Below are 13,317 nucleotides of genomic sequence, written 5' to 3'. Positions count from 1 at the left end.
CCAGGAAACCACTCAAAGAGGCTATGGATATTATCCCTTTATGTTCTTCCCATTTGTGGAAAAATAAAGACATTGCCACATAAGTGGATTGTCATAATCATACAAGGAAATGCAGAAAAAAGAGGTTGGTGAGTAAGAACAAACGTACTTGTCATCTTAAGAAGACATTTGTGATTTGGATACCCTTCTTCCATATTATAGATGTGAGAAGTTGGCCTGGTATATGTTGTCCACTTATTAAAGTGGGCACCTTGCACCAGTCCAAACGACCCTTATGGTGATTATGTCAAAGATAACCTTTATAGAAAGCTATCCTAGTGGTAGCTATGGAGAACAGCCTTCAGGCTAAGTCTTGAAGGAATGTAAAGCAGCTTGTTTAACCAGAGCAGAACCTTATGAGTGATCAAATGAAAAGTGTTATATAAAAAATATGTATTTATTACTAAACACTCTCTACTAATTTTTATACGAGATTAGAGCACAAAGCACACAATATTTAATCAATAGAATGACAGTAAATAGCACAATACACAGCGGGCTCTAGGGAGAGACTGTACCATATACTAAAAAATGGAATAACAACAACGACTTCACTAGACACAGTGCCTAGAGCAAGTAGAATCGCTTGGACCCCAAGGAACCTCCCCAAGGAGAGACACAGGGAGCCCACGGAGGACAGGTGCAGTGTGGGAACACAGACGCGTGCTCCGTATAACTCTATGGGAAAGTCGCGGTTGGAAAAGTACAGTTTATGGACACTTCGGAGAGTACTTCAAGCAAACCCTTTGGAACATAGAAGGTTCTAAGCCCAGCACCCTTGTGAGTACCGAGGTACCAATGTTACCTATCCCAGATGAGCCGGGTGCATATGGGTCAAGTGGTGTCAGAAACCCTTGTCGTTTTGAATGGCGTGATGCGAAGAAGTGCTGCTGCAGGGAAGATGAAGAGTGTCCGGTGGAATCCAAGCCTGGATCTGAGGTGAGAAGAACCTGAAAGCAGAGGGGACAGAGTCTGGGTCACTTCAGGGTGACCAGGGGCTCGATAGACGAATGCCCACGGATGTCGGGTGCTTCAGGGGTTAAGATAGGATGCTTGACTCTGCAGCCACGGGGACCAGGAGACGTCGATGATGACCAAAGTCTGGAGGTGAGCTGTCCCACAAAGGATGTCGAGTGCTGAGGGGTTAGGGTCCTGATTGAACGCCAACAAGCCTTGGCATAGGCAGCCCACAAGAGCAGAGGAAACAGGTTACGGTGAGGACCAGCAAGGTCCAGGATACTCTCCAATTTATAGGGAGTCAGGGCACGTCTAGAGCAACCATGGAAGCCCAAGGAAAATCAAAATGACCCTCGCCAGGACCCACAGGACAACGGACCAGGGATCGCAAGGGGATCTCGAGCGAATTCATAAAGCACCAGCCCATAGAGGACTCATGGAGTGGAGGCCGGAGATCTTCAGTGGAAATGCTGCTTGGAGTTGGGACTACAAGTAGTCCAAAGCACAGCCTCAGGGATTGCCAAAAAGCGTTTGCTGCTGCAAAATTACACAATGCACAGGGGTTCAGGTTGCATGGTCCCCACGAGGGATACTGGTCTCAGGATTGCTGAGAGAGCAGATTGACCTCAGAGATGCACGGGTACCCACCTCCTGTGTTGCAGAAATCTTCAGATTCCACAGAAGCTCAGGAGATGCAAATCAGTCAGATGCGTTTAGGTGCCTGCTGCTGCAGGGGAGTAACTCCTTTACTCCAAGGGAGATTCTTCTGTTGTCCAGCGAAGTGTAGACCGTTGAAGTACTTGGTTTCTGCTTGCAGAGTTTAGTCTAGGTAAAATCCAAAGTCCTGTAATGAGGTTTCTCACTTTATACCCACGGAAGGGGTTGGATTGACTCTGGGGACCCTCCTATGGGAGGGGCAGGACAGAGGGGTGTGTACACCCATGTCCTTTGTCCAGTTTCGCACCAGAGCAAATGGCTCCTGCAACTGGTTTGAGCCGGACTATGCATGGGGACACCAAATGTGGCCCCAGTGCAGACTTTCTGGCACTCTAAGAGTGCATCCCCCAGCCCCAATACACTAAAACCTGTCTGGGAGGTGGTCACACCTCCCTGTGACAGGAAACCTGTTGTCAGGCCTTCCTTTGCTCAAGCTTGGCTCAGCAGCAGGAGGGCAGACTCCTGTCTGCGGCTGACAGCACCCACTTTGTGATGCCTAGGTCAAGAAAGCTGGTACCGGGTTAACTGGTGTTCCACATAAGTCCCTCTAGGAGGGTGGAATCATACCTCCCCTGCCAGTTACTGGTGGGGAGGTATGATTCCAAGGTGTTTGACACCAAACATGACATGTTTCTAAGTAGCCATTTTAAAGTTATCATTTACAGTGAGGTTATAATGTACTTAAATATATATGGTTGGCTGCATCACAGACAACCCTGGAGAATAGGTTCCGAAGGCTGCAGAGGGGCCCTACTCATGCAGAGGCACCCTCTCACATAAATCCCACACCCTGCCTTCAGGATTGTTAAGGCCTGCCATAGGGGTGACTGATAGGTTTATATGTGTAGTGATTTAGAATAGATATAGGGAACCTATATCTAAGTAAGGGGTGCATGCACTACCTTAGACAGGCTGAAGTAGCAGGCCTGTGGTGTCATTTTGAATAGCCTCTAAGTGGTGGCACAATACATGCTTCAACCCCTGGGAGGCCTCTGCGGTACCTATGCCCTGGGTACATGGCGTACCATATACTAGGGACTGACAAGCGTACCACAGAATCTAATCTGGAGTGTACCTAAAGTACAAGCAAACAATTTACAGGAGAAAGCAGATAGACTTGAGGCCTGAATAGCAGGATCCCAGCCAGTAAACAGTGATACATCAGCAAAAAGTGGGGTTAACCATAAGAGGCAGATCCTACTCTCCTACAATATAAAGATCTCATCCAGTAAAACCATGCAACTATGATGTAGTACCTGGGATTTATAATGGCAAATTGGATCTTTTATTTATTTACACTTACGGCCCTAGGCTTTTCATGACTGAAAATTAAAACGACTAGACTTGTGGGCTGATTTACAGTTCAGCATGCAGATTTTATCCCAACAGGACAACGGGGAAAAATACTTCACGACTCTGTAACCACACTCTAAATTTATATATGTCCACTTGCCCAGAGGACATCCACGATTATCGACAGGAACATCCGTAATTTCCATGCGATTAAGCTATACTTTCTTTCTATTTGATGTACACCCTAGGCTTCAGTGACATCAACTATTATTCCACCAAGGTAAAGTTCTTATGGCATACTTTTTGGGGATTCAGGGTCAAATATCATTTGATGTTGCATCTTGTGATTTCATTGAGGTCAAAAGAGTGTGTGTGGTTCTCTACACCTGGCATTTTAGTGAATCGACATTCATGAAATGTCAAAGACCTCGCACTTCTGCTCATTTGAACTGGAGCCCAAAGTGATAGATTGGTTCTGCTTCTAGTTTGTTTTTAATCCATTTTCATGAACCTAGCAATTTTCCACTAGGTCATGGGTGGTGAGCGATGACACAGATGGTTAGAGTGAGTCCTTTATCCCTTACGATTTCTTTTTCTTCTTTGCCATTTTTGTAGTAAGCATTATAGAGAAGGCCTGAACTGATAATTTTTTGCTGTTTCTAGATTGTTGTTTGTTACATTTGAAGTCTCCGAGCTACAATTTGGGTGGGAAAAAGATGGCATGGACAGTCAGGAGATTCTTTGCTCCCCTGGGATTTCTTTTTTCTACCTCCCCCTTCTTTAGGGATTGTCAATGAACCCGGTGCTTGTACGCATTTTAGTGGCAGTCCAAAGTCATCAACTGTTTCTGTTTTAGATTATTTTCATTTGTTTCCACGAAGTCACAAACATTTCACATTATTTGGTTTCTTTAGTTAAAAGGAAAATTAGTGTTGTTTTAGTTAGCCTTAGTCCTGACAGTCTTATTGGAGGCCATATTGTTATTTTGCTAAATTGGTGGTATGTCATACATACGAGCATGAAGTGGATTAAGTATTTCAGGTGATAAACCAGAGTTTGCCAATATCCTTCCCTGTAGGTTCCTTGGCATCATCCTCAGGATCAGCTTCCTCACTGACTGTGGGATCGTCTGAAGCAGGCTTCCTATGCCCCCTACACCTTCTCATTTGGCAGGCACCTGGGCCATTGTTCCAGGCTTCAGGACCTTTTTTCTCTCCAATTGTGCTGCCATACAGCAAGTTGTCAGACACACCCGTTAAGGTAACCCTAACATCTCCAAGTAGGACCAAGCTCCACCTCCTTCCAGATGGTAAATTGCATGCCATTCCAAAGCTGACAATCCACAGGCTTGGCTAGACTCACAGATACCCTTAAATAACCTCTGACCTCTCCTGAGCTCCAGATCTTCAGGGTACAGGTTGCAGGAGGACACAATTCTTCGTGTGGGCAAGTTGTTCTGCTCTTCCTGCTGCAGCTCTGGGATTGTGGTCAGGCCAGATCACTGACACTATATAAACACCACAAATATTTACCTACAAAGTTATCAATACATTAATATTGTTGACAAAAATCTCATCATCCCATACTTAATTGAAAAAGTCACTAACATCGAAAAAAATATTGATTTTAAAAATATCTGATTTAAAATATATCACAAACAACAATATCAGAAACAAAAATATTGTCACTTATAGCTACAAATAGACTATGTCAAAAATATCGAGGCCACCAATATCGACGACATAAATATCGATACATCATGTTAACACCTAGCAATAAAAAAATACCAAAAGCACAAATTTTAAGTAAAGAAAAATAACATTCTACATCCCACAATAACAACTTCATTTTCTAAACACAATATAACATTTTCTTTACCATTTGAAAATTATTTCAACATAAAAGTGCTTTAAATTCTGAATACACATATCTACATCCCACTCAAATACATCATAAATGTATATTTACATGCAATATTGTTTTTAAACCTAAAATACATAGATTCAACATTAAATAAAATAAGTTATCTCCAAATGCAGCATTCAAAAACATTAATTGGGGTTCTCCAAATACAGATCTGAAAGACTAATAAAAGTATAAAAATTTTAAAAGACATCCCCTACTTTTCCCCTATATACCTAACATCCCATTCCCAAAAGTTTTACAATGTAATTGTTTTTAATTAACACAAAAACTACACAATATTAATTCATTTTTTAATATACTCCCCACCCTTTTCCCCATGAACCCATCCCGCTCCTAAAGAATTTTTCTTTTTCTGAAAATTTGCATTTTTTTTATTTATTTACAGGAACAACATACACATTAATAATTAAAATGTTAAAATGCTCCGCACCCTTTTCCCCAATAAACCCAACATCCTACTCCTAAGCTATTTTCATTTTTCCAAAATTTCTATATTTGTTTATACTGACATAAAAAAATACACAATAACGTTTTAAAATATTCAAATACTTCCCTCCCTTATCCCTTATGAACCCAACATTCAGCTCCTAAAAATATATAATTTAACTAAGTAAAAAACATGTTTACAAATTAAATAACTAAAGAAAACGTTATAAAAAACGAAAACATTTACAATAATATGTCATGATATTCTTTTTTTTTGTCCTTATGCAAGAAAGAAAGTGAGTGGTCTTGAAGCAGTACCATGGCACCCTGCTGGACCCAGTAGAGGGGGGACACAGCCCTGTAGAACCCTTACCACCTCAAGGGTTCCTAGAGTCGCTGACCACTGAACTCTTGGGAATCGGCAAGGAAAAAATTAACCCTCGATCTCTGAATAAGCCATCATCCCATGAACTCACTTATTTCATAATCATTGGACTTTTATTTTTCCAGGAAGTTGAAATACCTATGTTATTGATCCACTCCTCCCATAGCCCCCAGAATCTAATTATTTTCTTTGACATGCATCCCATGTTCAATTTATGGACTTTTTTAACAGAGGCAACCCAATCTAGAAACCTTGGAGGGTTGGGGGATACCCAATATAGACAAATTTCCCTTCGTACCAAGAGAATTAAAACAAATAAAAGTGAAGCTTGGAAATTTGATAGCTTATTATAATAATACCATCTTCAGGCAAAATTCCAAAGATAACTAAAACCAAGCTTACCTTAATTTCTTGGCCAATTACTTCTGAGATTGTCTTACCCACTTGGCGCCAGAAGTCCTGGATCTGGGGACACTGCATAAACATGTGCACATCATCCGCACTCCCCAGGGTACACTTCAAGCAGGCCTTCGCTCCTCCTCCCAGCTTGGTAAGCCTCTTCGGGGCCCAGTAGGCTCTGGGGAGTGTAAACAGATGGTTTCTCCTCAATGGGGCAGCCTTGACAACCCTCCATAAAGTGTGCATAGATACTTGCCAATAAGATGTGACATCGCTGGAAGGCAGGTCTCTTCTCCAGAGCTCCTCCATAGGCATTAACGGGGAATCTCCTTTAACTAAAAGCCAGTACCATTTATATACTTCTTTACATTGGTGGAGGGGGCTAATAACTTATCCTCCAGCTATTCATATGCGACTCGATCCATGGCCTGGTTAACAGCCCAACCAGACTGTTGATAGAATTTAAATCTGGACAGCCTTTGGTTAGTTAGAATGTTAAGAGAATATCATGGAAGTAATTTATTGTCTTGCAGTAATTGGCCCCATTTATGTATGCCATTTTCCCATAGTGGGACTGATACGCTATCCTTAAGGCACTCAGGGATACCTGGAGAATTCTAGATAGGAGCGCTTGAGCAATAGAACGAAATTCTGAAAAACTTCCAGAACTGGAACCATAATTCACAGGCAGACCTTAAAACCTTCAGTTTAACTTTTTTTAAAAATACTTAGGATTAGGCCTGCGCCAAAATTCCATTCCGCTGGCGAAAATTGCGATAATTTGGCATTTTCGCGTTTCCGCAATCCGCATCTTAGCGGTAATTTGTTTCTTGCTCGCGCTGTAAAAAAATACATTCTCGCGTGCGCGCGATCGCCTTACCTGAATCCCCGCGTTCGCCGACAAGTTTTCCCGACCTGGTCGCGTTCTCCACGAGATGTTGGATTGTTGGTAGTCATTTTGCGCTGTCTCGCAACAGTTCGCGCCCGCATTAACGTCATTTGTCGCACGATCACGTCATTTGTCACACGATCGCGTCTTTCTTCTCGTGATCATGCACCGCTTGAGTATGAGAAGATTGCGATCTTGAACACGTCATTCTCCACCGCGAGCGAGAGCGTGAGGATGCGGGCACGTCTAATCGAACGCGAAAAGGAGAAAGAGACCCCGAACACATCATATCCAAAGCGACAGGGAGCGAGAGAACGCGATCAAGTCATTTTGGACACGCCATCAACATCCGGCGGAAGTAATGTGAAGCTCGAGAACTCGAACATGTAAAATTTTCAATTTGGAGAAGAATATCAGCTCTAGCAGCATGAAACCTTCTGCAAATGATGATTTTGGATGAAAACAACTCCTCAGATTGACATTTGGCTGTCTTTTTTTGTGCAAGGAGTCCTTATTTAAAAAGGTGGGGAGAGGGAGGAAGAGCCACAGAATCTCCAACTTCCTGTTCCTGTCCAGCAGGCTCCTCCCAGTGCTTTGTCCATCTCCTGCTCATTCTGCCTTTGGATTTTGAGCTGGAAAGATCACTCTTTTTGTCTGCTGCATCATTGCAATTAGATTTGAGGATTTTTTATTTGGATATTTTACAAGTAAGTGGTTGTTGTGTCTGTTTGATTGTGGGCATTGCAGTTGTTGTAACTACAATTTATTTTTGGTAACTATCATCATTCCTGAGTAGTAGTACTCAGTAGTAGGCCCGAGCTAGTCATGGCCTCATGGGTGTCTGCATGATGAAGTAACTGTTCCTTTGGTGTTTTTTTAATGTATTTCATTTTTAAGCATCATTTAGGGCCTGGATGGCATTGGAATTAGTTGGGAAATGTGTTTTTTTGGGGTGGGCTTTCTGATGTTGTTGGGCCTGGCCATGTGGCTGGTGGCCCTTTGAATTCTAGGCCTGCAAGCTTTCCGGGCCTTGTCTGCCAACAGGCCTGCTTTCATCCACTAGGATCAGAGCAGGTAGACACAGCTTTATTAATCAAGTGTTTTCTGTGTGGTCTGTTGAAATTAGACATCATTTAGGGCATGGATGGCATTGGATTGAGTTGGGGAAGTGTGTTTTTTTGGGGTGGGCTTTCTGATGTTGTTGGGCCTGGCCATGTGGCTGGTGGCCATTTTGAAGCCTAGGCCTGCAAGCTTGCCTGGCCTTGTCTGCCAACAGGCCTGCTTTCATCCAGTAGGATCAGAGCAGGTAGCCACAGCTTTATTAATCAAGTGTTTTCTGTGTGGTCTGTTGAATTTAGACATCATTTAGGGCATGGATGGCATTGGATTGAGTTGGGGAAGTGTGTTTTTTTGGGGTGGGCTTTCTGATGTTGGTTGTCTGAAAGACATGCTTTTGTTGTGTGTGTCTGGTGTGTGTTGTTGTGCAATGCATGCACCCTGCAGTTCTTGTTGGGGCCTGTGAATGTTCGTATTTGCATTTTGTTGCATTAAAAAAGCAGAGCAGTGTGCTTTAGCATGCATCCTTTACCTGGCTTTTATATGCCTTTTGTCAGCTCCTGGTGTTTCCCAGGCCCCTTGCTTGTTTGTGATGTGTGAGTGTCCATGTGGCTGGTGGCCTTTTTTTGTGTTGAGAGTGATTAGTGTCCTGCTTTTGCCATATAAGCCTGCATGGTTTTCCTATTGGCTTACTGCTTCCATCCATCCACCCCCTTTGCCAGCAGCAGCTCCATGGATGCTGAGATGCTCAAATAATTTAATGGCAAATAGGGTCCACCCCACTTCCATTACATTTTTATTTTGGTGATTCTTATTAACTTTCTATCCTTCCTGAGAGTGTAGTGTGTGACTGACTGTACACAGTAGTATAACATAGCCCTTGTTAAAAAAAAGTCATAAATGGCTAGACTATTTCTTTTGTTTGCACAAGTAGAGTAGTAAGTAACTGAACCACAACAACAAATGCAACTTTTCACTGATGTTCTTCTCCTGGCTTATTTGCTTTTAGGTGCACAAAAAACCAGAGGAGGAGGTGTCATCAGCTTCACCCGGCTACCCGTTGAACTGCCAGCCAGACAGAAGTTCTGCTGCGCATCACGTCCACGTGTGACCAGAACTTGTTGTGCATCTGCATCGTGCCTGACATCTGAAGAAGATGGCCCCAAAGAAAGGTACCAGGTCCAGTACCAAGAAAGTTGCCGGTGAGAAGAAGGAACAGAAAAAGGAAGTGCCATTAACGACGACTGGTGGTGTGCCGGCCAATGTTTTTTTTGGCACCAAAAAAGTTACGCCTGCAGCAGCGTTGTCCAGGAACCAAGCTAGTAGCAGCACCTCAGCACCAGCGGTCCAACCCCACCAACCTAGGCCCAAGGGCTTTAGTGTCACAGAGGTAGCCAGTCTACTAATGAGCAGCGATGTTGAAGAAATGTCATTATCGCAAAGTAGTACACAATCAACACAGGTGCAAACTCAGCAGATAAGTGTGCAGCCGCAACAAGAACAGCAGCAGCCGCAATAAGAACAGCAGCAGCCGCAACAAGAACAGCAGCAGCCGCAACAAGAACAGCAGTGGCCGCAACCTGAACAGCAGTGACCGCAACAAGAACAGCAGCGGCCGCAACAAGAACAGCAGCAGCCGCAACAAGAACAGCAGCAGCTGCAACAGCCCACCATAGTAGTTGTTGCTCCTGACATAGGGGCATTTCAGGAAATCGAGCTTCCTGCAGACAAAGTGGAGAAAAGTCAAACCACTGTTTCAGAAGATCTATTGTCTTCCAGACCACCAGCAAGGAAAATGAGGCTTAGTCCATCATCTTCTTCTTCAAGCCCCGCTTCTGATTATCGTGATGCCACTTGGCACCCACCAGCTCAGTCTGAGAATGATATACGCCACAAGACAATGCTTCTGAAAAGGAAGGTCCCAGAAAAACTTAGAGTTATGGAGGTAGATGTAGAAGAGGGGGGTGATGCTGATGTTGATGAAAACGAGCCAGTCATCACGCACATTACTCCCGCCCCAAAGGGATTGGAGACCAACATTCTCACCCTGTCCAGAAAGGCTGCTACTGAGCGGGATGTAGCACGGATATCACCAACACAGGTTACACCACCACTACCTCCAGCTGCCATATTTTCCAAGGCCCGACAGGGACCTACATCCAGCTCAACCATCTCAGTAGGTAGTGGTAGTAAAAGTCCCAGTCTAAGTGCACAGGGTCACATTTCAAGCACACTCTCCAGTTCATCTGGTATTGAAAGTGGCACATCCAGCAGTGCAGAAAGATCTCCTCCCCAGTTTGGGACTTCTTTTCTGTTAGCACCAAGGAGGAGAACGTTGCTATCTGCTCAATTTGTCGGCAAGGTGTTCGGCGGGGTAAGCTTGGTAAAAACTATGGTACCGGAGGCCAAGCAAGTCATCTCAGAATACACCACACTATCGTGTGGGAGAATCACCTACTTCAGTTAAAAGAAAGTAGAAAAACTCAACCCATTGAAGTTGGTCAGGAAGAATCAGGGAGCGATATTATTGCGGTGGAAGGTGAAGAAGAGGGAGGCATTTCTAGCCCTGTCCCCAGTAGTGCAGTGGTACCGCCCACATCCTCCTCAGTAACATCTGAGTGGCACTGCAGTAAGAGCCATACTCAGAGTCAGGCTGAGACACCAAGGCGACAGAGTACCGCAATGAGACAAACTGTGTCATTGAGCCTAAGTGGGTTAATGAAAACAGCACCACAAAGGAAAGTAATCCAGCCTACCATTGAGAGCATGTTTAGGTTGGAGGGGCAGTTTCAACGCAACCACCCAACGGCACGGTTGTACAATGCGAAGCTGGCTAAAATGTTAGCGCTGGACCATCTTCCTTTTTCATTTGTGGAAGGGGGGGGTTTCCTTGAATTTGTGTCAGCCATCTGCCCTAAATGGAAGGTTCCCAGCCGGTCCTATTTCACAAGAATTGCTGTTCCGGCACTACATCATGATGTGCTGGAATTGGTTGGACAAGCTTTGCAGCAGAGTGCTGTTCACAATATCCACCTGACAACAGACATGTGGACCCGTTGCCAAGCCACAGATTACATGTGCATCACTGCACACTGGGTCTCTTTTGTGGGGGTTAGAGATAAGCTATCTGCACAAGTTGCTGTTGACACAGCTGCGATTTTTAAAGGCACTCGGAAACATGCAACTGTAGCCATGTTCGCCATGGAGAAATTTCATATGGCTGAAAACATTTTAGACGAGTTTCGCAGCAAGGTTTTGGAATGGCTGTGGCCAAGAGGGCTTAGTATTGGTTTTGTTGCCACAGACAATGGCAGTGATGTACTTAAGGCCATGGAACTTGGTTCCTATTTCAAGGTTCCGTGTTTGGCGCACTGCATAAACATTATAGTTCAAGACTTTCTGAAAAAATAACCCATAGTCAGCTATTTACTAGCCGTCTGCCGAAGAATATGCACTCATTTCAGCCATTCTTTTAAAGCTCGGAAGCAGCTGAGGATCATCCAACGTGAACATAGGTTACCAGTCAAGGCACTCATCCAGGAGGTGGCAACACGTTGGAACTCAACGTATTACATGCTTGATCGTCTGTATGAGCAGTACAGGTCACTCCATGAATATGTCTGGAAAAGAAGAGGGGATGCTACTGTTAAAGGCATGAACCTTGAGATGGAGTAATGGAGCCTAATTAAATGCCTGACTGAGATGCTTTGTCCTTTTGAGGTCTTCACACGTGAAGTCAGCAAGGAGGACTGTACAATGGGCCAAGCTATCCCATTATTGCAAATGCTAGAGCATCAGCTAAAGAATGTGTCTGAATCATACAAAGGTGTAGAGGACAAAAGGGAAGCCTATCACTTGGTGGAGAGCTTAGCCCGTCGCTTAGCTGAAAATGTAAGGATACAAAATAAAATTTTGTCACAAGAACATTACATTTGTGCCACAATTCTGGATCCACATGCAAAATTTGGACTGAAGAGATTCTTTGCTTTTTCCGAGATTGATGTTGCCCGCTACAAATCTTGTATAGCTGAAGCAGCCAGTAAGTTGGAAAACGAACGGCTGCTAATTAAAAGCCAGCAAGATCAACCCACAAGAAGTACTGCAGCAGGGCATGCAGGATCAAGTGCAACTTCGTCGGCTGAGGGCAGTGCGTTTGGATCACAACACTCACCATCACTGTCGACAACAGCAACAATAACTGGATCATTAGGCCCAGTAAAATCGTTAGACGATTGATATGTACAGTTAGGCATTAATAAGCACAGTGCTGATGCACAGAGAAAAGAGCACGAAAGCTTACCAGCAGCACCCCTGAACATTGAGCAGATGGTCCAGGCCTATCTGGACGACCGAACAGAGGTGTACATTGATCAAAACCCATTGCAGTATTGGTATAGGAAAAGGTCTGAATGGCCACTGCTCAGCAGGCTGGCGATAAGCTATCTGGGTTGCCCTGTCGCAAGTGTCTCTTCTGAATGTGTTTTTAGTGCTGCTGGTTCCATTGTAACATTGAGAAGGACCAGTCTCTCGCCCAAAAACGTGGAGAGGCTAACAATGATCAAAATGAATCAGCACTTCATACCCCCGAATTACACAATACATGAAGCAATGGAGGAAGATGAGGACAGCGGCTCGGGTGACAGAAGTAGTGTGTCACATGATGATTACCTACTACTGGCTGAACCCCCAGAGTTTGAGGACGAGCTATACTTCCCTGACAATTAGGCTTGCACTTACTGTCTTCCTCCCTTTTTCCCCCCTTTATTTGTGTGTCTGTCGTTCCGGTTACAAACTTGTGAATCACAACAAATCCATTACCACCGTCTTCTACTCTTCTTATTTCATATACAAGTTTCAGGTGTCTGCAATTTGACAGTACAGTCCTCCGAATCCAGCTCCTCCGCTCCATCATACTGAATGGCCCGCCCAAATCCATTGCCCTCATGAATGATGATTGGATGATGGTAAATACTAGAATAACAAATTCAAACTTTCCTAGTCCTGCCAAAAGAAGTGGAGCATCAATCAGATGACTACTATAGCTATCCTCCTTTCAGAGCTGAGAGAGACTGCCCATTATTAACTGAAAATAAGATGGAACAGGTAATGACTGATGCCAAAACAACAAAACAAAGAACTGGGGGTCTAGTCAAATCCTGCTAACTGAGCGGAAATGTAGAAAATAACGGGCTAAAAAAGTCCCAAAGAACAAAAAAGAGTGAAAGAATGA

The 13,317-nt window shown here is 44.0% G+C and overlaps 1 protein-coding gene across 3 annotated transcripts in view; it reads left to right on the top strand.

Annotated features, from left to right (window-relative positions):
- The window catches only part of LOC146798100 (cytochrome P450 2G1-like), a 437,543-nt gene that overhangs the window by 256,270 nt on the left and 167,956 nt on the right, over window positions 1–13,317 (top strand). The window lies entirely within an intron of this gene.

This window comes from Triturus cristatus, chromosome 9 (genome assembly GCF_964204655.1).
Source record: "Triturus cristatus chromosome 9, aTriCri1.1, whole genome shotgun sequence".
NCBI classification, from domain to species: domain Eukaryota; kingdom Metazoa; phylum Chordata; class Amphibia; order Caudata; family Salamandridae; genus Triturus; species Triturus cristatus.
The sequence above is the reverse complement of the archived record's forward strand: the minus strand, read 5'-3'. Positions and strand labels throughout refer to the sequence as shown.